General features: G+C 37.6%; 1 long non-coding RNA gene across 1 annotated transcript; it reads right to left on the reverse strand.

The window, feature by feature from the left end:
- Positions 1–15,894: 15,894 nt before the first annotated feature.
- LOC142041520 (uncharacterized) lies at positions 15,895–24,104 on the reverse strand. The gene is made up of 3 exons (XR_012653490.1): positions 24,057–24,104; positions 22,877–22,929; positions 15,895–16,164 (listed from the first exon to the last, which is right to left on the reverse strand). It is a non-coding gene; the product is annotated as an uncharacterized LOC142041520 (long non-coding RNA).
- Between the last annotated feature and the right edge of the window lie 261 nt (positions 24,105–24,365).

Raw genomic sequence — 24,365 nt, forward strand, 5'->3', positions numbered from 1 at the left:
AAATTTGGACTGTTATGAAATCCTCATATAATCTTTAGAATTGCTTGTACCTAATTAAAGCAACTTTCACCTTTTAATCCAGATGCTACACTGATATTTAGAGGTGTATTCTTCCATGAGAGGGAAGCGATGCAGTACACTCCAAATTTTCCCTTATGTGCTCATAGAAGAATTTCTACTGTATGTTCTTACAGAAGTTCAGAAAGATTCTGAAGATACATTCCTGTGTGACACATCACTTATGACTTGTAAGAAAATATACTAGCTTGTGAGAGCCCTCGCTCTTGTTTTTCTGCTGTTCTGAAAAAAAATAGATATATTTTCCCACTGAAAAAGAAGGGAGTTGTAGCAAATGGCCGCCAGAATAAAATACCTACTTTAGAATTGCAGCTACCTCTGCAAAATTAAAGCCCAGTTCCAGGAAAATACAAGAATTTTCAGTAACAGTAATTGAGATTAAATAGTCATGAAGAAAGGCACTATTAAATCACAGAATTCTTTAACATATTTTCTCTGTTAAAAAAAAAAAAGATCTCAGCCTTTATTTAATATTAAACATAAATATTTTTTTCTTAAACAAAAAACAGTTATGACATTGAGATGGACAACCAAATAGCCTTTGCTTCTGTGTAACTAGTGCAGAATATAAAATTTCCTTGCAAAATATGAATTCACTTAGGATGAATGTAATAAAAAAGGTAAAAGTTGCTTATATAGGCATGAAGTGGGAAAAATGTTTCAGAATCTCCTATAAAGCCCCACTATTCCCAATTCTGCTTCAATTTTTCAACCTTCAGTACTATGAAAGGCATAAATGTAGTTCCTGATTAACTTGTTATTTCTAGGATCTGCATTTCCACTGCTGAGTCTGTGAGCACATTGGTTTCATTCTTTAAAACTGGTGAAGGAAAGACAGGTTAGATAGTCTTCTGCGGGCAGTGTTTCTCAGCTCTCTGCTTAACCAATGTGTTATTTTGGGTTTCATTATGGGAATGCCATCTTTGATTGTACATTGTGTATAACTTAGGTACCTAATGCACTGTGTTGGCTTTTTGTGGCAGGGTTTTGGTAGTGGGTGAGGGGCTACAGGGGTGGCTCCTGTGAGAAGTTGCTAGAAGGTCCCCTGGCTCCAAGTCAGACCCACCTCTGGCCAAGGCTGAGCCCATCAGCGACGGTGGTACCACCTCTGTGATAAGATATTTAAGAAGGGAAACCTGCAGCAGGGGAGAGGATTGGAAAGTGAGAGGAACACCTATGCAGACAGCAAGGTCAGTGAAGAAGGAGGGGGAGGAGGTGTGCCAGGGCAGGCTGTCCCCTGCAGCCCGTGGAGGTGAGCGGGGGAGCAGATGCCCACCTGCAGCCCGGGGAGGAGCCCACGCCAAAGCAGGAGGATGCACCCAAAGGAGGCTGTGACTCCATGGGAAAGCCCATGCTGGAGCAGGCTCCTGGCAGGACCTGTGGAATGAGGAGCCCACGCTGGAGCAGGTTTTCTGGCAGGACTTGTGACCCTGCGAGGGACCCATGCTGGAGCAGGCTGTTCCTGAAGGACTGCAGCCCATGGAGGGGACCCACGCTGGAGCAGTTTGTGAAGAACTGCAGCCCGTGGGAAGGACTCGCATTGGAGAAGTTCATGGAGAACTGTCTCCTATGGGAGGGACCCCACGCTGGAGCAGGGGAAGAGTGTGAGGAATCCTCTCCCTGAGGAGGAAGGAGCGGCAGAGACAAGGTGTGATGCACTGACCCCAACCCCCACTCCTTGTCCCCCTGCACTGCTTGGGGGGGGAGGAGGGAGAGAAAATTGGGAGTAGAGTTGAGCCTGGGAAGAAGGGATGGATGGGGGGAAGGTGTTTTAAGATTTGGTTTTACTTCTCATTATCCTACTCTGATTTGATTGTTAACAAATTAAATTGATTTTAGTTTTATTTTTTTCCCCAAGTTGAGTCTGTTTTGCCCATGACCATAATTGGTGAGTGATCTTTCCCTGTCCTGGTGTCAACCCACAAGCCTTTCGTTGTATTTTCTCCTCCCCATCCCACGGGAGTGGAGGAATGAGTGAGCGGCCTCACGGTGCTTTGTTGCCGCCTGGGCTTAAACCATGACATGCAGGTTCCTGTATTTTGTACTGGGAGCTAGAGTCTCCACTAGCTGTGAGGATTAGCTGAAATCCTATGCATTCTAGTGGGCATTAAGTATATGTATATCTGAAGCCGTATGCTTAAAATTGCCTTCATAGAACCATAGAGTAGTTCAGATCAAAAAGGAGCTCTGGAGGTCATCTTAGTCTGTTCCCTGCTCAAAGCAGGTCTAATTAGGTCAGGTTGCTCCAGGCTGTGTCTAGCTGAGTCATGAACACCTCCAAGTCTGTAGACAACCTCTCTGGGCAACCTGTTCCAAGATTGGGTAGCCCTCAAGGTAATTTTTTTTCCCTAATATCTAATCAGAATTTCCTGTGTTCCAATCTGTGTCTGTTTCCTCTCCTACCCCAGCGCGCCTCCAACAAGTGTCTGGCTCCATCTTTCCGGTATCTGCTGATCAATTCAACTTTATTTGCATAAACACATTATTGGATATATTCCTAAGGGATGAGGGAGCCAACTGTCCATTTATTTCTGTAAGATACTGGGAGAAGCAGAGCCACCGCTTTTCCTCTATGTCTTTAATAGAAGCAGTCGGAGTGCTCTGTGCAGAGCTTCCATGTTGGGTCCTTTGGGATGTTGGATCTATTTCACTTCGGCTCAGGTGGGATCTTGGCACTGAGCTGTGGAAGCCAAGTTGTTCTGAGTACATGTAGGTGCAGAACTGTTGGTGACTGGAGAGTTTTACATCAAATCAGGAACCGCATAAGATGAGGTGCACTAGAGAGAAGATTTTTTAGCCACAATTTCATCTTAGGCACCTAATACCCATGCAAATGTTTTTTTTAAGAGTCATGTCAGTTGGCTATCTGTAGGGGCCAGTGCTCTTTGATATGCCCTAAGGGTATCTTACCTGGCACTCAGCTGCCACTCCAGCAGTGTGCAGCTTCCCTCTACGGCCTTTGTCATTTTTCCAGCCCCGTATGGATTTCTTGGGCAACCTGAGACATCTCAAATGTCATTAGACACTTGTATGTGGGCATATGCTTATACCCGTTACTTTTTGTTTTGCTTCTGTTCTGAGGGTGGGATTCAGTTTGAGATTAAGAAACCTTCATGCAAGTGCCTATATGTATCTAACTGTAAACTCAAGGTTTAAGCTTTCATTTTATCAGTGGGGATCTGGGACTTGCTTAATTTGCTTACACAACTAAGTAAGCGTGGTGTGCTCTGTCATATCCAAGGCAGCCATGGGATCTAACATATGTGAGATAGATAGATAGGATTTGTGGGAGGCCACTGTCCTGGGGCAGCAGCTGGAGGCCAGTTAAAACACCCCACAGGATCTCAAATTGCAGTAAACTTTCCTGGCTAGCTGAAAACTTGTTACATGCTTTTTTCTTTCGTCACTTCAGGATATATCGTGGGAACTTTTTCCCCTTTCTGCTGCTTCTACTTCACTGTGCAGTAGTATGTCACCCTGCTGTCACCATTCAATTATCACTTAATTGAAAATTGGCTTGATTATGAATTGCATGCCTTATTAAAATCAATTTAAACATAAATTGCAGTTCAATAACATACTTAGATATCATTCAATGTTATTAGCAAAGATGCTATGCTTTTTCCATACTTCACCGATGCTTATTTCAAACCAATGAATAAATATTTCATTAAATATTTTATAAAAATGCAATAAAAAGTACAACTCCTTCCTTACACCCAGTTTTTGTAGTACATGAAATGTGCTTTGCAGTCTTTTTCTCCAGTTTTGTTAGGTACAGTTGCTTCTTGTTTTCCTATCTTCCTTTTAGTCGTCTTTCTTTGAAGTGACAAATACCTATGTATAATGCATCTACGTATGTATATAACCATACATTTCTCTTTCACAGTGTATACAACAATAAATCATCTCATTAAGTAATTTGAGGGATATATAATGAGCATCTTTGGGATATAAACTTTATTGTATATATGAGCTGAAGTCTTCATAACTATCCTTGAAAATCTTTTTTTGACTAGTGGGATTAATTATATATCTCACAGATGCCTGTCATGCACTCTGTTTACACTATAGGGAAATGAAATAGGATAGTTAATTTTCTTTTATTTTGTTAAAATGCCAAGGTTTAATTAAACTGCTTCAGCTTAAGTATTGCACAGCTACTTTCAGCTGTCATGAAGCATACTAGGAATTGATTTGCCACTGCCTACATGCCCAAAAAGGCATTCAGCAGGCTTTGTAATTTCACTCAAAATTGTTTTTATTAATCATAGCTGCCTTCTGATTTCTAAAATTTGTATGAGAAACAGAGTGTATTAAAATAAGTTTCATCCATATGCTCAGGGAGTAAAAACAATGCAGGTGCCAAATATCTGAAATTTACATTTAGTTTTGAATTAACAGCTGGGTTTGCTTTTATATACGATTTTTATAATATTGAAATTTCATGCAATTTTGAAGTTTTTACATAATTATTTCAGTTATACAATAACAATTAGGCAGTGTCATGAATTAGCAAGACAATTGCAAAGCAATAAAGCCATTATTTTTACAGTTATGAGAAACAAAAATGTAGCAACAGGCAATGAAAACTAGCCACCTGCTTGAAGCAATACATATTTATATGTAATGTATAATAGCCATGATATAGAGGATTTTCAAAAATGTTGGCAAAAGTGACATTAAGGTTGCTCACTTAGAGCACTCCATACCCAACCTCCAGAGATCTGAGAAAACCAGCACCCATTCTGAACAAGAGAATGCAGCAACTACTGAATCTGCATTTCCATTAAAAAAAGCACAAAGCTGAAAGCTAGATATATGAGGCCCTTAGTGCTCTCTTTAAACACTCAGGGAAAACTGGTGTTAACAAAATCCTTTTTCCTTTACCACCCATATCGTGCAGGCTATCTGAGTTTCTAGTGAAAGCTCTAGCTGAAGTCTGTACACAGCCTGCTTTCAGCATGCACAGAACTGCCTAGAGTTTGGCAATATTGAGTATCAGCTTCTGCACTAATGAAAATGTAATGATTTCACATATAATGTAATAATTTGCGTAGGAATAATTGCATAATAGGAATAATAATAAAACCAGTATTGTCTGTGTGGGGCTCATTGCCTAGGTTGGGATCCTGTATTCGGCCCATTATTGGGATTTCATTTTTGATCCAACCTTCCTGTTTTCCATTCCCCAAGGGTAGCTAAAATTTTTTGGTTTCCATGGCTGTGATTAACATGGCATCATTTGGGAAGTTCTGTATCTCAGATGCCAGGAAAGCATAAAAATTCTGAAATTTTTAGTCAAGGTACTGATGGCTTTTGATCCTAACCTATAATATAACTATAGATGAAGTGTTTTCCTGAGTGGGAGAGTGAGGTTCAAACATCTGATTCAAATGAGATGGAAGGTGATCTGAAGTTGTTTCCCAGCCAGTTCCCTTCAGCCCAGTTAGAGACATCTAATTCTTTTTGAAAGGCTGAGCTTGGATTCGCTTCCCTACTTGTAGTTTGTGCTGCCTAACTTAGTTTGTCTCTTGCTTGTCATGCAAGCAGACGTTTCTTCTTGACTACCCCTTCCTTCCCCAAGTAATAAGCAACTAATCTGAGGATGTGGTTTACAACTAGCAACAACTTATTAATTGAGCATTGAGCTTTTAAGCACCCGTCATCAGGGTATGCATGTGAGGTGAGAGTGCATACTGCCGAGAGTGATACAAACAACTGCAAATACAATAAAAAATTACATTGTGATAATCTTATCAAAACATGGCAACAGAACAAATTAATTTCAGGAAACTGAATGTAGGGTTCTAGGATATAATTAATTATATAAACTATTCAAGGGAAGTAAACTGAATTTTTAGGGACTACAGTAATAGACAATTTTATAGTATTTTTATAAGGTAAAGGGAAGTAATCTAATATATTCCACGTGTGGCCTCCACAAAATTTTTTTTTATATAGACATTGAGATATGAAAATAATCACAATTGCATAGAAATTGTTGTATAATATTTTTATTTGGAGAACCAAGTGGAATAAGTGGTTCTAAATATCCAATATCTTTTTGGGAGGAGGAGTGGGAGGTAGATCATCATGTGGTGTAAACTGGCATGGATCCTTTCCTCTTATTGGATGTGGTGCTGATGAGGATCTGGGCTATAGACTTTAGACATAGAGAGTTAAATCAGAAAGAAAAACTTTCCTTTCATGCATGCCCATCAAGCACTTCAGTGATACTTCATTTAAAATAAAAACTTTCAGCTGACATAAAACACCATAAGACCTCCAAGTAAAATTCTCATCATAATTGTGTGGTTTCTGGAACAGTAGAGATCCTTGCATTTTAATTTGCCAAGGTTTGTCTACCACACTTGGTTTATTTTAAAAGCACAGACTGTGAAGCTGAAAATACTTTTCTGGGAGATTACCTTCACTTTTTCCCCTTGCTTCAACTGTCGTCTGCCTCAGATACAGTAAGTGACATTATTTCATACTCGTTCATGCAGGGATGCACTTAATAGGCTCACAGGAAAAGTGATCGTTAGTTGATTGACTGTAGCTTGATTGCCTGTGGGTAACTCTCACAGGTTTATTTCTTCATTTCAGCAAGGAATGGAAGCTGCTACGCCTCAGTCTGCAGATTTATGAATACAACTTTTATTGGCATGGGGAAACACCCATGCAATAATAAAATGGCCGGTGCAAAATGTTCAGCTGATGACATCTTCAGTACCACATGGTTATTCATAGATCAACCCATACTTAAAATAAATAGAGAACAGAGCACAGAAGAAAGCATTGGACAGAGTCAGTTAGTAGTCAACTTAAGCAATAAAGCTAGAGGTAGTTCCAAAGTTGTAAGCAAGTAGTGTTTGATATAAGGGGGGGAAGATGATAATGGTGGGGGGAAAAAAGAGTCCAAATGCACTGACATAAATAAATAAAAATTACTCATCCAAATACAAGGTGGTTAGTTTGGTGGACAAGTAAAAAACTTCAAATAAAATCTTTAGAATGAAAATATCACCCCCTAATAAAATGCAAGTGATTTAATTAGAATTTACTTTCTGTATTTTAATAAGTAGTTCTTAAAATAATATGGTAATATAGTCAATAGATTATATCTACATTTTTTCAACTATTGGAAACATTAGTAATGTCTTGTTTATATGCCTGGTTTTTTATAAATTGAATTGCACAAAACCACTAGGTTTGTCTATTGTTGCTTTATATTATGTGCAGAAATCCTCCTGACATTAAAAATACTAACATTTTTTCAACAAATAAGTTGGGAAAGTTTCCTGAATTTTCCTAATAATAGTCTGTAAGATCTGTATTCTCTGTATCATTCCCATACCAAATGTCTCAAGAATGTGGGTAGTTTTGGATGACTGTCCTAGATGTTATAAAAGAGTGAAAAAGGTCCTTTTATTTTGCTTGATGGTCAATATTTTAGGAGTCAAATAGAACATGTAGACTTTCTTGTAAGAAGGCTCTGTCCAGGATGCCTGGTTTGGTAAAGAAGTAAAATATACAAGTGGTAACTTAAGGTGCTTACAAGATAAAAACATCTATAAAATATGAAAAATTAAACAGCTAGATCTATCAACAATTTTTGGGGAGGCTGTTTTCTGAAGATATATTAGACAACTAGTTAGCACGATTCAGTAATATTTTAGAACTTTGTTTTCAAAATTCCTTGGGAAATTTCTGATCTTTGGGAGAGGAAGGAAGGCCTCAGAAAGGCTTATTTTCAATAAATGTTTAGCAAAAACTTGTTAAAACCTTTAACCAAGTATAAATTATTCTAGCTAGAATGAATAGGTAGGGAGACACCATTTGTTTTTAGTGTTGGGACAAGCAAAGACGCCTTGCTTTCTCAGACTCTTTTCACCAGTAGTCGCCCAATGTCACACACACACAACTCTTCTTAATCAGTCTACCTGCCTGTCAGCACACCTACATGTTCACAGTGCTTCTCTGCATTAACAGGATTTGTGAGTGTATTTGTAAAAAAGAGCAAATAGATTTAGTCTCACATAATAGATGTTAGGAGCTATGTATTCCCCCTGTCACTCTTTTATGAATCAGTCCTGGAAGTTTCGTTGTGTGTATTTCAGTTTATCTTTAAATTTCAATACACATTTATTATTTCTTACTGCTTTGATAGATCTTTTCACAAGTTAAAAGGGTGTTTTTATCAGGTTGCAGATAGAGTAATGGGAATCAAAATTAATTTGCATTGAGCAGAAAGATAACATTTGTATTTCCTTTATGACTCGGGTAGAATGCAGCAGCAATAAAAGGGGTGAAAGCAGAATACAAGCTAGTCTGTAAATGTGTGTAATGTCGTCAGTCATTTTAGAGTGAGTAGCAAACAGCCATCATTCAGAAATGTAATTTTTAACAGTTTTTTACTGTGTTGTTAGTTTGAAATTTTGCTATGACATCTATTTGCTATGACAAGTGCTTGTGGAATTAAACCAGATGGTGTATTTTTCTTAAACTGGCAGAATTAGTTGCTCCTTTGTGCAGTTAATATCTCTCTCCATTGACTATAGAGAGGGCCTGGACTACATAGAGGTCTTGAATAAGGCTAGATGAATAAATGGGGATAAAATAAGGAAACATGAATCCTAAGTGTATCAAAATTCTTTTAGAAATTATTTCTGCTGAAAATATTTGAAAAAGCAAGGCCTTTTTATGCTGCATAAAGTTTGCACACATTACCATAACATGTCCATGACATGACTCCAGTATGTTTACTTGCAGAGGTGCTCACAGTGATGCACTGATGTTATAAGGACTGCTTAGGTATCACAAAAAAGTAAACCAAATTACAGTATTTTGTGCTGTTCTATCACACCCATTCCCACCAAGACAGTCTGGGGGCAGTAGGATTACTAGCATTATATATATAATGGTACAAACAGTGCTGCAGCATTACTAGCTCTAGTGACATGTTGCAACCCCACTAGTTTTATCTTCCCATGATTGAACAGGAGAGCTCTTGCGCAGGTAAAATGTTCCACATATGGTTTGTTGGGAAATTTGGGCATTCTGCGTAATGGCTGAAGAGAATGGGGAGAGTACTCTGTTTCAGCTGGATACAGTTCTCCTGAAGAAGGTATATCATGAGGATTATCCTGACAGATGTTCCCTCTCATTAATTGTAACAATCTAATTAAATGCATGCAGTAAACATGCAGACTCACAGTCAAATGGTCCCATAGTAACTCTCCTGTCTGTACAGTCTCTTTTGGGAGTTGGCTCCAGCTTTGAGAGCTGTGGAGCGTTGATGCTCAGTGCAGTGCAGTTGCATCCTGTTTTCTCGGACCACATTGTCTTTCTTTTAGTGTTAGTTTCAGTTGGATAGTATCATTGATGTGTCTCACCAAAGGTCATCACAGAAGAATGCTGCCACCTGGCTGTTGTTATGAGACTAGATTAATTTTAAGGTGCACTTTATTATGAAAAGTAGTATCTGACTGATTACTGAACTTCATGGCCTCAGAGATCCCTTTTTATGTGCAGCTCTCCTATCACAAGTTTCCTAATCAAACATTGAACACTTTTCTGTATCACAGTGCCTTCAGAGATGTTGTAATGATGCCAATCAGTCCTGACATCTTAATTCCATTTAAATTTTTCTGTGATTAATGCATGTGTAATAATTATCTTATGGCAAAGGTCTCCTCATAACAGACTTTATTTGCTTCCCTAGACTTAATGAAAAACATGTGCATGGTACATTTTGCTGATATCTTGTCCTTTATCATTTGGAATTTATATAGGTAATGGTGCGTAATATAGCAGAACAGACTGACATATGGATCACAAAATAATAATGGCTTATTCCCAGGAGAATATAGAGGTCATCTGGTCATCACATCTATACTTCAAGTAATTGAGAAAATAGATTAGCCTATATTGAGGATTTAGTATATAGTGAATGAAAAATATAAAATAAGATTAGCGGGTCATACAAATTGAATACAACATACTTGCCTGATGAAGAGTAACATGTCTTCATGCTTTTCTCACACTTTTCAGCCTCTGAACTGTAAAACTCTTGTTTTGAATCTTGTTTTGCACTGTGGAGGGGCCAGTTAGGAGAACAAATTCACAATTGATATGGTGTTTTTGTCAATTTTCATTAAATGTAAGTGGGAGTAATAGCACCTCCTATTACTTGGAAAGGGGGATATTAACTAATTCTGATGCACAGATCTGTCCTAGTTTTTAAAATTGTTCTGGATTTATACGGGGTAACTGAGTACAAAGTGTATAGATCACAGATTGCAGCCATAAGATGGGGAGCTTGCTATCTGGCAGAGGTCTCTGCCTCCCAAATGACAGACACAATGATTAGGTAAAAGGAACAGGATGAATCTTGTAAGAAAGGAGGAAATGTAAGTTATGCAAAGAGCAGTTGATTAATGTAAACACATTGTAAGTGAATGATTGATTAATAGGCATGACTAATACATGAATTAAGTAGTATTTTTCAGCTGCGAACACTATGGTCTCACATTTTAAAACTGTGCATAATTACAGTGATTATGCATGCAAGTCAGATAATGACACATACAAGTAGCCACTTAGATGCACAACTGGCCATTTGCATATAAATTTGCATGCAATCATATTATAGGCTCATTAAGTACAGAACTTTGATTAATTTTGTGGGCACTGTCATTCTCTGATTGAGGTAGATCCTCAGAGAAAAGTAATATATGACCATACAGTTAAATAAGGTGCCTAAGCACCTGAAAACAAATTTAAAGTTACAAAGGCAAACCTTAATTCTAACATTTTCTAATTTCTGCATGGTTAATTTTGCAGCCTTAATGTTTTTGGTTTTTTTAACATTGCTTTTAAATTGTGTAATTAGCGTTCAGACTGAGCCATACATGTAAGTATTAATTTTTATATCTAAACAGATTTTTAAGGTGAGATCACTGTCCTTTTGATTTTGAAATCAAATGTTCTTCAGGCTACTGTTACCAGGCTGGGTAAATGTTAACTCATCTTCAAAAAGGGTGGCCTTTTCAAAAGCACATAAGTAACTTTGAAGCCTGTCCCATTTTCACAAGGTGACTTAGTCATTTAGAATCTAAGGCCTGGAGACTGCCATTGGAGTTAAGACTCTTGAATCACTTGCATGTCTGGATATCCTATCCAAATCTCTTTATTCCTAAATGTCTAAGGAGAATATATTAATAGTTGTATAATTACCTAAAATAGGATCAATGAGAATTTAATGTTATGTTGTTATTTCACATATAAATTGCTTATGGCTACCTCAGTCTCTATCTAAATGTCTTTGCAAATCTGGCCTTAAATCACTTTTGAAAAAATTGTGGCTTAAGATTCCGATTAATTTAGGTACTTTACAATGTTGACTCAGTATATTAACTCTCCAGATTTTAGTATTTTTCATCAATCATCCATCAAAAAAATAAATAACAAATTAATTTGAAATCTTGATCTTTAATCCTCACTGTAACCATTGTAGCATGAAGACCTTTGGGGGAAAATCTGGAGAACTGAGGTCTGAGTTTCTAATTGATTTTTCTTTGATCCATAAATATTCCCCATTGTCTGTGATTGTAAAACGTTCTTTTAGAATGTGAAGTGTTATTGAAGAAGAGCACTCCCTAGGTTCTCAAAGATACCTGCAAGTCCCACAAACAATAATCTGTTGGTTAATCAAGTACCACTTTCATTTTTTAAATAGTTCTATGACAGATTTTATTTTCTCCCATGCTTGTGATAAAATTTTTGAGTCTACGGTTAAAGTGGAAATCTGTGAGACTTTTACAGGTGCCTGGAACTATTAGTTTTAGTGTCATGTCAGTTTGGATATTCTTGCCACAACTAACAATTAGAAGGGGCTATTGGATCAATAGTCTTTCAGGGTTCACAGCTGTGATATATAATGTCTGAAACTCAGTGAACCCTAAACTCTCTTTGCCAGCTGTTGCTCTTGAATAGCTTTCAAAAAGAACATCACCTTTTAAATCTGAAAAGACAGCCTTGTTACCTTTTAATGATGGAATAAGACTGAGAAGAATAGAACAAATTGTTTGTGTGAACTTTTGTCTGTAAGTTTATTTCTGATGAACTTTACTCCTTCTCACAAAGGAGAAAAAACCCCTTTGTTTTAGCCCATGAAATACTCAGTTAGACTATATAGCTTAGCTTTCTTTCAAACTTGTGATTGCATTTGAAAGGAGGCCCGGTGTTTGTAAATATCACTGAGTCACAGAACAGCTGAGTTTGGAAGGGACCTCTGGAGATCATCTAGTACAACAGGGGTCAGCTAGAGCAGGTTGCTCAGGACCATCTCCAGTCAGGTTTTGAGTGTTTCCAAGGATGGAGACTCCACAACCATTCTGGGCAACTTGACCACATTCATAACAAAAAAGCTTCTTCATAAGTTTGAGTGGCATTTCTTGAATTTAATTTGTGCCTATTGCCTCTTGTCCTGTCACTGAACACCACTGAGAAGAGTCTGGCTCTGTCTTGTTTACTACGCCCCATCAAGTCCTTACAAACATGGACAAGATTCCCCATGAACATCCTCTTCTCAAGGCTAAACGTCCCCTCTCAGTCACTTGTATGTCAGATGCTTCAATCCCTTAAATCACTTCAGTCATCTTTGTGGCTGTTCACTGGGCTCACTCCAGTATGGCCATACCTTTCTTGTACTGGAGAGCCCAGCATTGGACACAGCACTCCAGAGGTGGCCTCACCAGTGCTAAACAGAGGGGAAGGACCACCTCCCTCAACTTGCTGGCAGCATTCTCCCTGATGGCAGCCAGGATGCTCCTGGTCTTCTTTGATGCAAGGATGCATCACTGGCCCATTTCTTCTGCTTGTTGAGGTCCCTCTGAATAGCAGCACAACCATCTGGTGTATCAACCTTTCCTCCCAATTTTGTATCTGAGGGTGCACTCTGTCCTATTGTCCAGCTCATTAATGAAGTTATTGAACAATATTGACTCAGTACCAGCCCCTGGGTTACACCACTAGTGGCTGGCCTCCAGCTGGACTTCCTGTCGCTGATCACAAGGCTTTCAGACTGGCAGTTTAGCCATTTTTCAGTCCACCTCATTGTCTAGTTACCTATCCTGTACTTCATCAATTTGTCCATGAGGATGTTGTAGGATACAGCATTGAAACACTTGCTAAAGTCAAGGTAAACAATACCCAATGCTCTCCCCTTGTCCACCAAGATGATAATTTTATGATAGAATGCTGTCAGATTGGTTAGGTATGGTTTTCCCTTTGTAAATCTATGCTGACTATTCCCAGTCACCGTCTTGCCATTCGTATGTTTGGAAATGGCTTCCAGGAGTATTTGATCCATCACTTTTCTAGGGATTTGAGGTAGGGCTAGCTGGCCTGTATTTCTTGCCCTTCTTGCCTTTCTCAAAGATAGGAGTGACATTTCCTTTCTTCCAGTCCTCAGGAGCCTCCTCCAAGCACCATGGCCTTTCAAAGATGATGAGTGGCCTTGCAATCATAGAATGGTTTGGGTTGGAAGGGACCTTTAAAGGTCATCTAGTCCAACCCCCTGCAATGAGCAGGGACATCTTCAACTAGATCAGGTTGCTCAGAGCCCCATCCAACCTGACCTTGAATGTTCCCAGGGATGGGGCATCTACCACCTCTCTGGGCAACCTGTTCCAGTGTTTAACCACCTTCATTCTAAAAAATTTCTCCCTTATATCTAGTCTGAATCTACCCTTTTTTAGTTTAAAACCATTACCCCTTGTCCTATTGCTACTCCTCAGGTCCCATGGGCCATATGTATGTCCAGTTTGTTCAAATGCTCCCTAACCTGATTCTCTTCTATCAAGGGTAAGTCTTTGTTGCTTCAAACTTTCCCTCTGATCTCAGTGGCATGGGATTCCTGAAGAAAAATCTTACCAGTAAACACCAAAGTGAAGAAGGGACTAAGTACCTTGGTCTTTTCCAAGCCCTTTGTCATCAGGTCACCTGTCCCATTCAACAGCAGGATTACATTTCCCCTACTCTTCCTTTTACTGCTAATATACCTGTGGAAGCCTTTCTTGCCCTTCAAGTCCCTCCCCAGATTCAACTCCAGATAGGCTTTGACTTTCCTAACCCTGTCATTGTATGCTTGGACAGTGTCTCTAGAGATCCCTGGACATCTGTTCCTGCTTCCACCTCTTGTATGTGTCTTTCTGATGTTTGAGTTTAGTCAGGAGTTCCTTCTTCACCCATACAGATCTCCTGCCACCATTGCGTGACTTCTTGTGCATGGCGATGGACCATTCTTGAGCATCAAGGAGGTGATCCTTGGAAGTCGATCAGCTCTCCAGGACCCCTCATCTCTCCAGGATGGTTTCCCATAGGATGCTCCCAAGCAAATCCGTGAACAGACTAAAATCTGCTCTTCTGAAGTCCAGGACTGTGATCCTGTTATTTGCCTTGTTTCCTCTTCTCAGGAGGAATTATCTCTCTCTCTTTTTTTTTTTTTTTAAAATCCTCTTTTTGTTTGTTGGTTTTTAAAGAACTGTATTATACGGGTCCTAAAGTTCAGTTATGCCTGTAATTATTTGTAAGTATTGGATAACTGTTAACTGTAACAGAAAGTGTCTATTCTTGAAGACAGAAAATATAGTATACTTAGATTGTAGTTTGGCTGATTCTTGGAAGACTTGTGATGAAATCATATAGCAAGAATACTGAAAAAAATAGTAATAAACTAGGGGAATAGATTCTGTGTCAGAATTAAACATTATTGTTGGCAATGACTTTTAATCTTATAATAATTCATATTATCCCCATGTGCAGTACAAGAAGGAAAGATCTGAGGCTTTTAAAGAAGACATAAAAGGTTATTTTACTTCTCATGGATATCAGTCCTTAACAGAAAACAAATGAGAATTACTTGGTACAAAAATCAACATTTAAAATGCATTTCATTTTGTGGTAAATAGAGCAAAGTACATATGATAAACAAGACCTCTTCTTTTGTGAACTTTTCAGAACAGGACTGTATATATGTTTAAGGTGATACGAGACCTTTAATATTTTAATGGAAAAATAGAAACTAAAAATAATAGTAGTGATTAATATTAAACATCCATATTAAATAATGAACATAAGAAAATATTGAAAAGTCTGTAGTGATCTCCTCCAAGCCATTTCCCTATGCTACACATAGATACCTACATGCACCCTACATTCAATATGTAAACTACATTTATGTATATCTTTCTGCTCAGTTCCAATGACATATGAAGCCCATCTTTCCTTTCCTGTGTGTAGGGTACTAATACATTCCTGAAGCGTTATGATAGTTCCTGAATTTATTTAAATTACAAGGTTTTATTTAAAAGTATCCATTGTATAATAAAAACTAATTTGCATTAATATAATGAGGTATTTAGTCTAAATTATTCTAGTGAGAGTAGCTATGAAAATTGTTTTGAAGGATTTATTTTCCACTTATGAGTTTCTTTCTTAATGAGGATTACATCCTCAAAGGAGAACAAGTAATTGATAAAAATAGTTTTTTGCCTTTCAATAATACTTTCATCCCCATTATCTTGTTCTAGAATAAGATGTTAAATCTTTACAATTTGAGACAATGAAATAATAACCATCCCTAAAGCCTTACTATAGTCAGAGAGTTTTAAATTGTTGGCTACCCGCATTGTAAAACTCACCTAACATAGTTGTTCAAGGTCTCAGAATTTTCTTTTCTGCTTTGTTCAATTGTATGGAAGCAGTTCTCATTTGATTATAATATACAATGAAAACAAATCTCTGGATTTGCCACATGCTAGTGACTTTATTAATATTGTAATAAAGTAATTTACAACCCAGTGATGAGGCTTGACTACTGCTAAAGAGTCATAAATCTGAAGCAAATACAAAAAGCAGACGTTTTGTGAATGTATGTAATACTCCTTGGGTATATCCATGGTCAGTTTTGCCCACATCAGAGCTGGAGTGCGTACTCTAACTTGTCTTCCATCCTCCTTGCAGGTACCTCCCAGGAGGGCAGAGAAACACAATTCTGGATGAGATCAGTGGTGCAGGCTAAAGAAGAGAAAGGAAGTTATTTTCATATTTTGCTTTTTTTTCTCTTCTTCTTTAACCATAAACTATAACACTGTTTCTTTTGCCTTAGTTCAAGAGAAGGTGAAAGATAATTTGTTCAAATCTGAAATTCAGAATAAAGGCCTCTAATGAATTTGGCTACAGTGTATCTGGTATTGTGAGCTAATAAATGTTAGTATTTAATGAAATAATTTATTTTGGGTCAAGCCTTCTAAAATAGTATAGTTAATTAAAGAGTAAAAATAGGAAAGCTTCTTTGCCTAGATTTTGCTTTGCTTTAGTCTCCAAGACATCAAAGCAACATTTTTTTTCATTAATTGCCATCTGGCTAAAGAAAACAACAATTAAAAGATAATCACCACTAGAATAGATGAACTTGGCAAAAACATTTTTTTTTTTTAATTATAACAATGTTTTCCGTGTAGTTTATGAGCTATCTGTGGCTGTTTGGCCTTGAACTATGATTTTGACAGGTGGAATCACACTTGATTGGGTACACGATCTAGGAATGTATGTATCTGTCATGGAAAACTTGTATTCCCAAATAGGGATGATATTAATGGCCCAGTAGGCAGTACTCTTTTGTCTGAACTCATAGCACTAGAAAGCACGGTGATGGCTGGGTTTTCAACCTTCTGATCAGTTTGGAAGTGGAAGACCCCCTTTAAGTAAAAAAAACAGTTCAAACATTGCAAGAATTCAGGTTCTAAACAGCATAGTCTAGAAAAATATAAATTAACTTAGTAATGTATACTTCAGCTTTGCATTCCTACATTGACTATTCAGAATACTGTTATGTTGCTGTGTTTCTTCAACTACTGCCTCATATCTGAATGCTTTTTAACAGGAAGTAAAGAGAGTGCCTCACACTTCAAAACACGTGCTTCCAAGGTGTTCAGCTTTCCATTTAAAACTCAGGAAAGTTCAGCAAAAAACCTTCAAATACTCGTGGTCTTTTTAGATAACTGATATATGTATATACACACATATATACAATATTTACTGGATTTTTTTTCAGGAAAACTACTTGCAAGTAAGTATTTTATTAGTATGCATCTAAGTAGGGTTAAATAGGTTATTTAGTTATTGTAACGCAGAAGTTGCTTGGATAATTCAGATTTAACCTTATTGCTGAGAATTCTTTTCTTTGTATCCTTGGAAAAATTGCAAGACTTTCTTTGGAATCTAGGTTATACTTTATCTCAATTTTGAGAGGGAACAATAGATACAGTTCTGGGAAGAGGCAAACAGAGCGAAGAGTTAAATGAACATTTTAAAGACATCTAGAACATCCATTTTGGAGAAAGGTATTTCTGAACTTTGGAAGAAGTCCAATGCAAGCAATTTATTAAGTGTCCCAGGGATATGTAGCAGGAAATTACAAACTGCTTAGTTTATTATCAGTTGTAATAAAGGATTAAATATGACTCTAACAGATAAAAAGATTAAGATAGAGGATCTTGTTTAAAAATAGTTTCACCGCCATTAAATGGCCAACATTCCAAAGAAAACAGTCACAGCTTTTCCATTTATAAGAAGATTTTACATGGATAGAGTCCAGAACAGAAAAGTTGGTGACTAAAAATAAATGCTTGTTTTCTTCAGAAATTATTCTGTATAATCTTAATATTACAATTAATATTTGAGTAAAAAGTGCTAATTTGACCATGGAAAAGAAACACATAAAAATAGAGGCTGTTGTAGTTTGAGTCTCATGGGAGCAGAGGTGTACTGGGAGTCTGGGGAAGATTTCTGACTTTGTTGATGATGCCTACCAGAGCCATAGTTCTGCTGCCAGAAGATCAGGTAGGGCCATCATCCAGATCTCTTCAGAATTATTGGTAAGCAATTCTCTTTTCCTCAGTGGAACAGTTCCCAAGTCTGTACAAGGAACAGAATGAAGAAAAAGTCCTGCTTCTTTCTTCCTGAACTTGTCTACATGTTTCTTCAGGCCCCAAATTTTTACAGGATTTCCTTGTCAGTTGGAAATCTGTTTATCTGTAATTGACTTTAAAATATTCCAGTAAATCCTTATGTCTTCTCAATAATTTACTCAATCATTTCCTGATTATCTGACCACCAGTTTTATTCAAAGGCTTTGCCTGCAGCGTTCAGGATGATCAGGATTGTGTCATGGCTCTTCCTTTTTCCAGAAGACTTATTTCTCTTGGTGCAGGGTACTGTAATCGTACGTAATGTCTTCACTATAGTCTGTATAATTTCAAATGGGAAAAAAAAGGCCTTTATCTGAAAATACTCTCTGAAGAGAAAATTAACTTCATTGTGGAGCTTTGGGTCCATTTTGAGCCCAACTTCAAGTGCAACTTTTACCTTAAGAGATATACAGTTATGAATATATATGCATGCAATCTACACATCAAAAAGAAACTGATTCATTGTAATAGGTCTGTTGCTCAGAGGCTTTAGTTACAATGGTCTAGGTGACTAAAACCGGAGAAAAAATAATTGTGATATTATCATGTAACAAAACAGTTGTAAAAATAGTCTTTTATCTTTGAGCGTGTCAGAGAAGATGGTTTGAGTGCCTGATCTGTAGTCCCAAGCAGCAACGCAGCAGTGTTTTACAGTATCATTATAAAACGACAGCGGGGGAGGTTGTTGCCAGGAGGGATTCTCTGAGGACCTGACTGACAAACTGGAAAAGTCCTTGTTTGTTAGTACGTTGCCGAGTTAGGAGCTGGGAGAGACCAACTGAAACCGAGGCCAGGCCACTGTTATTCCAGGCAATCATGCCTGACAGGTCTATTTAGAAACTTAACAGTGTTGATTTTAGCTAATGAGAGGCTCATCCCACACCAAAGCAATCTCTAGCATAGTTCCAATGCAATTACTTTTATTCCCATTTATGGTCTGATTTATTGAATTACCAACACATTTCTGACAGAATCAGCCTTTTGCTTCCATGCTCTATGTCTGTAGATTGCTTAATGTATGTGACTGCGGAGAAATAACAGATTATCTTTAGGATATCTTTGGAAGCTGAGTTTGGTTGAACTTACACTCCTCTAGGCAACGGAACCAGCCTAAGTACTCTTGGTAGGTTTATTTTCAGTGTGATTAAGTTTTGCCTGTGGCTGTACTAACATTTGTTCCTGCACAACAGTAAGACAGAGGCAGTTCAGTGTGGCTGTGGGCAGAGTGATAATGTTCAGTAAGTCTAAACTGGTGGCAGCAGCCCCACAGGGACATGTCTAGCCAGAGCCTAAACTGGGAGTTGGGGCATTCAAAAGACTGGGCAAAGCGAGTGGGAGATGGTAAGATCTTTACCTAGATATGGCTTCTGGGGCTGGCTTTTCTGTGAATAAACCAATTGCAGCAGATGCTCCTTTTCAGGACTTAAGTACTAGCTTGTTTTCCATATTCACATTACAGTATGTGGGTTGTCAATACTCTGGCTGTAAACTGTTGCACGATATTTCCAAACAATCCAGGCTCAAGAACTGGACTTGCTTTCAGCAAACTAGAGGACTTTCAGGTAGAAGCAGCTATTTTTAAAGCAATTTTTAGAGTTCCAGAGTAGGGGTAGGCTGCCCACATATACATGGATTATTTGAACCCTACTCCCTTCTGATTTGTGTAAGGAATTTTGTTGATAACTTTCTTCTGAATGTATTCAAAAGAAAAAAAATAGTAGTAGGAGGTGGTGGTGCTATTTAAAACATGACTGCCCTTTTGAAAAACTAATTTGTCTCTTAAGCACAATACTCCACTTTGTGCGTTGTTCTGTGACTAAGCCTACCTATTTGGTAACAGAAGTTAGGTACTGATGAACCACTCAAGAAGAAAGGGAGTGAGTACACACAAAAAAAGGAGAAGGCATGATTATGCTGCAGGGATGAACTCTATCCTCCTATTTTGAGGATTTTAATGTGGTGTGTAGGCGTTAGCTGGCCTTAAAAAGAAAAGACATGCATTTAGAATGTGTATTTTACACATCAGTAAACTACCAATATATCCTAGCACCGAATATATCAATAGGTGTGAAATCTGTGGTCAGCTAAAACCAATTAGATTTTGCAATTTCAATTGGGATAAACACAAGGAATTCAAACTAAGTATCTGTGATTTAGTAGCATAAGAGCTGTTAACTTTCTGTGGGATTTAGACTTGTAAGCTACAAATGTACTTGAGAAATTTGCCAAGACCTCTATGAAACATACTGTGGCTAGATATAATGAAGTAACTAATTATCACGTGTAACTTTTTTCTGGAATATGAAGTATTCAATAATAAACTACTAATCCAATTGAAAACTGTAATTACTAAAAACTGTTTGCTTCTTCCATCAAATTGCAAATTTCAAAGCCCATCTTTGACCTTATACTTTGCTGTCTGATGCTTTATTTTTGTCACAGAATGATGGTACAGGCTTATGAAAAGATGACTCATTTAACAAAAGGAAAATTAAATTAAAAAGTAGGACTTCATACAGTCTTGCTTCCTTAGACTTCAAAGATGAAGTGAAACTGTTTCAAAGCTTTCAAATAGCTAAATTATTCTTGCTGCAGTTTTTACTGATTCTTTATCATCTCATTCGTGAGGTTTACATTAATCATTGCTGGAGACCTATGTTCCAAGATGTAGCCGTGTTTAGGACTGTGGAGCTCTGAGGCCGGTTCTTTAAACATTCAATTCTACCCTAAAATAGTTCTTTAGCCTTTCTCTGTGGAGTAGAAGGGCTGCAGTGGGAAGCCATTGCACCTATTTTAGGCAGCTGTCGTGGGTGAAATGAAAGGATTGCCCCGTGTAGTGCCTGTCCCTTCCTAGTGACCTGGAGGGAGTCCGGGAAGCTTGTTCAGATGGGACATATAGTTACTGCAGGTTTAGCATGAGACATTAATCCCCCACAATTGAAATACCATGCACTTCAACATCTCCAGGAGGTCTCTGGCTATGCTTCTGCAGAGGAAACACATTTTCTCACTTATATTTGTCTCCTGTTCTGCTTGCTGTTAGTGGTAAAACCTCTATTGATACCAGCTGTACTGCCTCAAGTCCACACAAAGCGATGTGGCATTTTTGTCTGCTAAAGGATCAGATGAATTCATGTACAAGAGAACAGCACATTTCCCTGAACCTGGCCTGTCACCTCTCTTCCTCACTGGTTTTGTTGAGTCGAAGCGACACTTTAGTCATCATGCTGCTTACATAGGGGTTAGAAGAATAAATAGTGATTGTTATTCCTTAAGAAACAGAGCATGGATACAGACAGGATAAATGAAACACTGTATGTCCTTGTTCTCAAGGAGAAAGTGATCATTCTTTTTGCAGAAAGTAGTGGCTTAGATTGCTTGATATCATATGAAATATGTAACCTGAGTCACTACTGACTTTCATATGGCCGGTTGTGAAAATAATGCTAATTCAGTACAATTGCAGACCAAAGGAGAACGTGGCTAAACTTGTCACTCATATGAAACGTTCTGGTATTGATAGTACCACATACTGAAAGCAGAGCTACTTGTGTAATCTTAAGGGATGTATAAATAATAAATAGTATTTTTGTAGAGACTTTTCAAGTATTTTAAACTGTCTGATTTAGTGAGCTAAGCACATAGTATACAGCTCTGAATATTGCAATTGTTAATAAAGTTTGGATTTTTCAATGGCAAACGAGACAATTTTTATCACTGATCTGACTCACTGCCCAACCCGGATCACGCAGTTCTGCAGCTGTACCTTGAGTCCTGCTTCAAACTGGTAACTTCTCATTGGAAACACATCCTTCCAGAAGGATCACCAGCCTTGATCCCCAAAATTCAAGTCACAGAGAACCACCCAAACATCGTAGCAGATCTTTCTAAGCTCGTTAATTATCTTCAGCTTTGATAACACATGAATATGGAACTGAGTCAGTACCCAGTATTTGAGGCTTTGGTTAGCTATGAAGAACAAACCCCAAAGCAAGTCAAAATGATATTTCTGCTCCACTTCAGCAAATTTCTACTTTCTGTAAGACTGCAGATACTGGAAATGTATTCTAGAGTTCAAAATATGGAAAAATAGTCTCCACAGAGTATTGCCAGCTCATAATATCATAACATATAGTCAGATATTATGTGAATTTATAATTACATTTACCAGATGACAGTTTCATGTAATAAGTTGTTGGATTTTTTTTTTTTTTTTAAAAGCTAGCAGGTTGTTTAGTAATAAACAGAAGACTTCCAGCTGGACAAAGAAAACATTTCCAGAAATATAAAACTATTTGTAAACAAAATAGGACTAATTAATTATAAAAGACATACAATACAAAGTGCTAGCCTCATCTCCCTTTTCTCCCTGCACCTTTAATCATGGAATTTAATTTGTCTTCCTTTGCTAAAAAAAAAATAAAATAAAAAAAAAAATCTGTCATTTTCTGTCCTAACTTTTGCAACAGGCATGGGCCCAAACTTACTGCCTTAATTAAACAAAAGAAAAACCAAATTTCTAAAAATTCCTTACACGAATCAAGAAAGTTCTTCAGATCTGTAGCATACACACAAGTTAAAGTAAGCTAAATCTGTTTTGCTAACAAAAATTAATTTGCTGCTGGCTTCAAACCCCATAATGACTAATAACTGCAGTAAAGCCATAAAATCTGTTCCTTTTTTTAATATACTGTAACTTTTTCCACCACTGCAAAACCCAGGGAGTTTTGATAACTTTCAAAGATCGTTAATCTTACCTCTTGCAAAACTGTGAGACTCTGGTAGTAGCTTCTCCATATTTAGAAGATTCCTGTGAATATATAAACATTCAGCATTCCATATTCCTAGTTTAGCCTTTTTCATGTTTAAGGCATTATTCACATCATGCTTATTTCCTTCTAAAGTTTAAAGTAAAAAAAACCCACAAAACTGTTACACTATCCCTTCAAAATGACAAATGAAATACAGCAACTGACCCAATCTCAGCATTTTTCAGGTTTTCAGTACACTTTTAAAAATAGTCCATATTATCAAAATAGCATGGGTTGAGCTCTAGTTTAATCTTTTAGGGTCTTGATCTAACAGCATGCTGTTAGAACGATAAAGCATCAAGAAGTCCTGCAGACATCTGTGGAGCTCTGTAAGGATGCAACAGTCTGTTCACGCATTATTAATTGCAGGGTTGGTCTCTAAATTAGTTTATCAGGCAGGTTAACTGGCAACAGCAACCACCACAAAACCTCAATTATCACCTTCTTTCATGTAGAGATTAAGAACAGCTGAAAATATTTTGCATCACAAGTAGGCAAATCGGTAACTAGAGAGAAACTTGCAGATATCAGAAATTAAATTAAAAACTGCATATATTTTTAAATGGCAAAAATTAATGTTAGCTAGGTTATCTATGCTACAGTCACAATCATTCTGCTGTGAGTGAAATTTCTTATAATGAACTCATTTGAAGGTAGCAATGCCTCTATATAAATCTTGTTCCTCTGGAAAGAAGACTCAGAATTGTCATCAGTTGTTCCCAGTTAAAATTCCACACCGTACTTTTTTGACATTAATACTGTTTCCCAAGGCTCTGATGTTGAAGTGAATTTAAAACATCTTATTTTATTCCCATGTCACAAAGTGTCCCACATCTCCTGGGTTCTCATAATGAGGTCCAAAATTGAAGCAAAAAGATTTTTTTTTTTTTTTAAATAGAAAATGAAAGGAAAAAGTATCAGTGCAATTATCAAAGATAACTAAAGAGGGGCTAAAATGAACCAGAGAACTTGACTGAACCAGAAGAACCAGCTGGGAAGTTGGGCTGGTTATATTTAATCTGGATTGCTCATCACTTTCTGTCAAAGAAACAAACAATATTATCGTGCTGATGTGGAAAAGATTAAAAAAAAAAAAAGAGGCAAGCAAGCACAGCGTTATTCCTACCTCTGCGAGGGGAGATTTTTTCCTACTGCTTCTGTGCTTGGTTTCTTTCCGGGCTTACTGAGAAGAAGAACTGGTGCCAGTATAATTTCCTTGAGTGCAGGGAAGTGACCTGGTGTGGGAGTCCTCTGCCCTGTGACTCAGTGCTCTTTCTGTTACATTGACTGGAATTTGAAACAGATAATTAGGATTTTTCTACAGTTTAAAACGTTTATAAATGTAGACACACCATGGGAGTGTGCCCACATGATGACCTGCTACAGCATGTGTTTTCCATTCTGTGTTTATAGTAGAGAAATAGTGCAGTCAGGT

The sequence above is a fragment of the Buteo buteo genome, chromosome 18 (assembly GCF_964188355.1).
Source record: "Buteo buteo chromosome 18, bButBut1.hap1.1, whole genome shotgun sequence".
NCBI classification, from domain to species: Eukaryota; Metazoa; Chordata; class Aves; order Accipitriformes; family Accipitridae; genus Buteo; species Buteo buteo.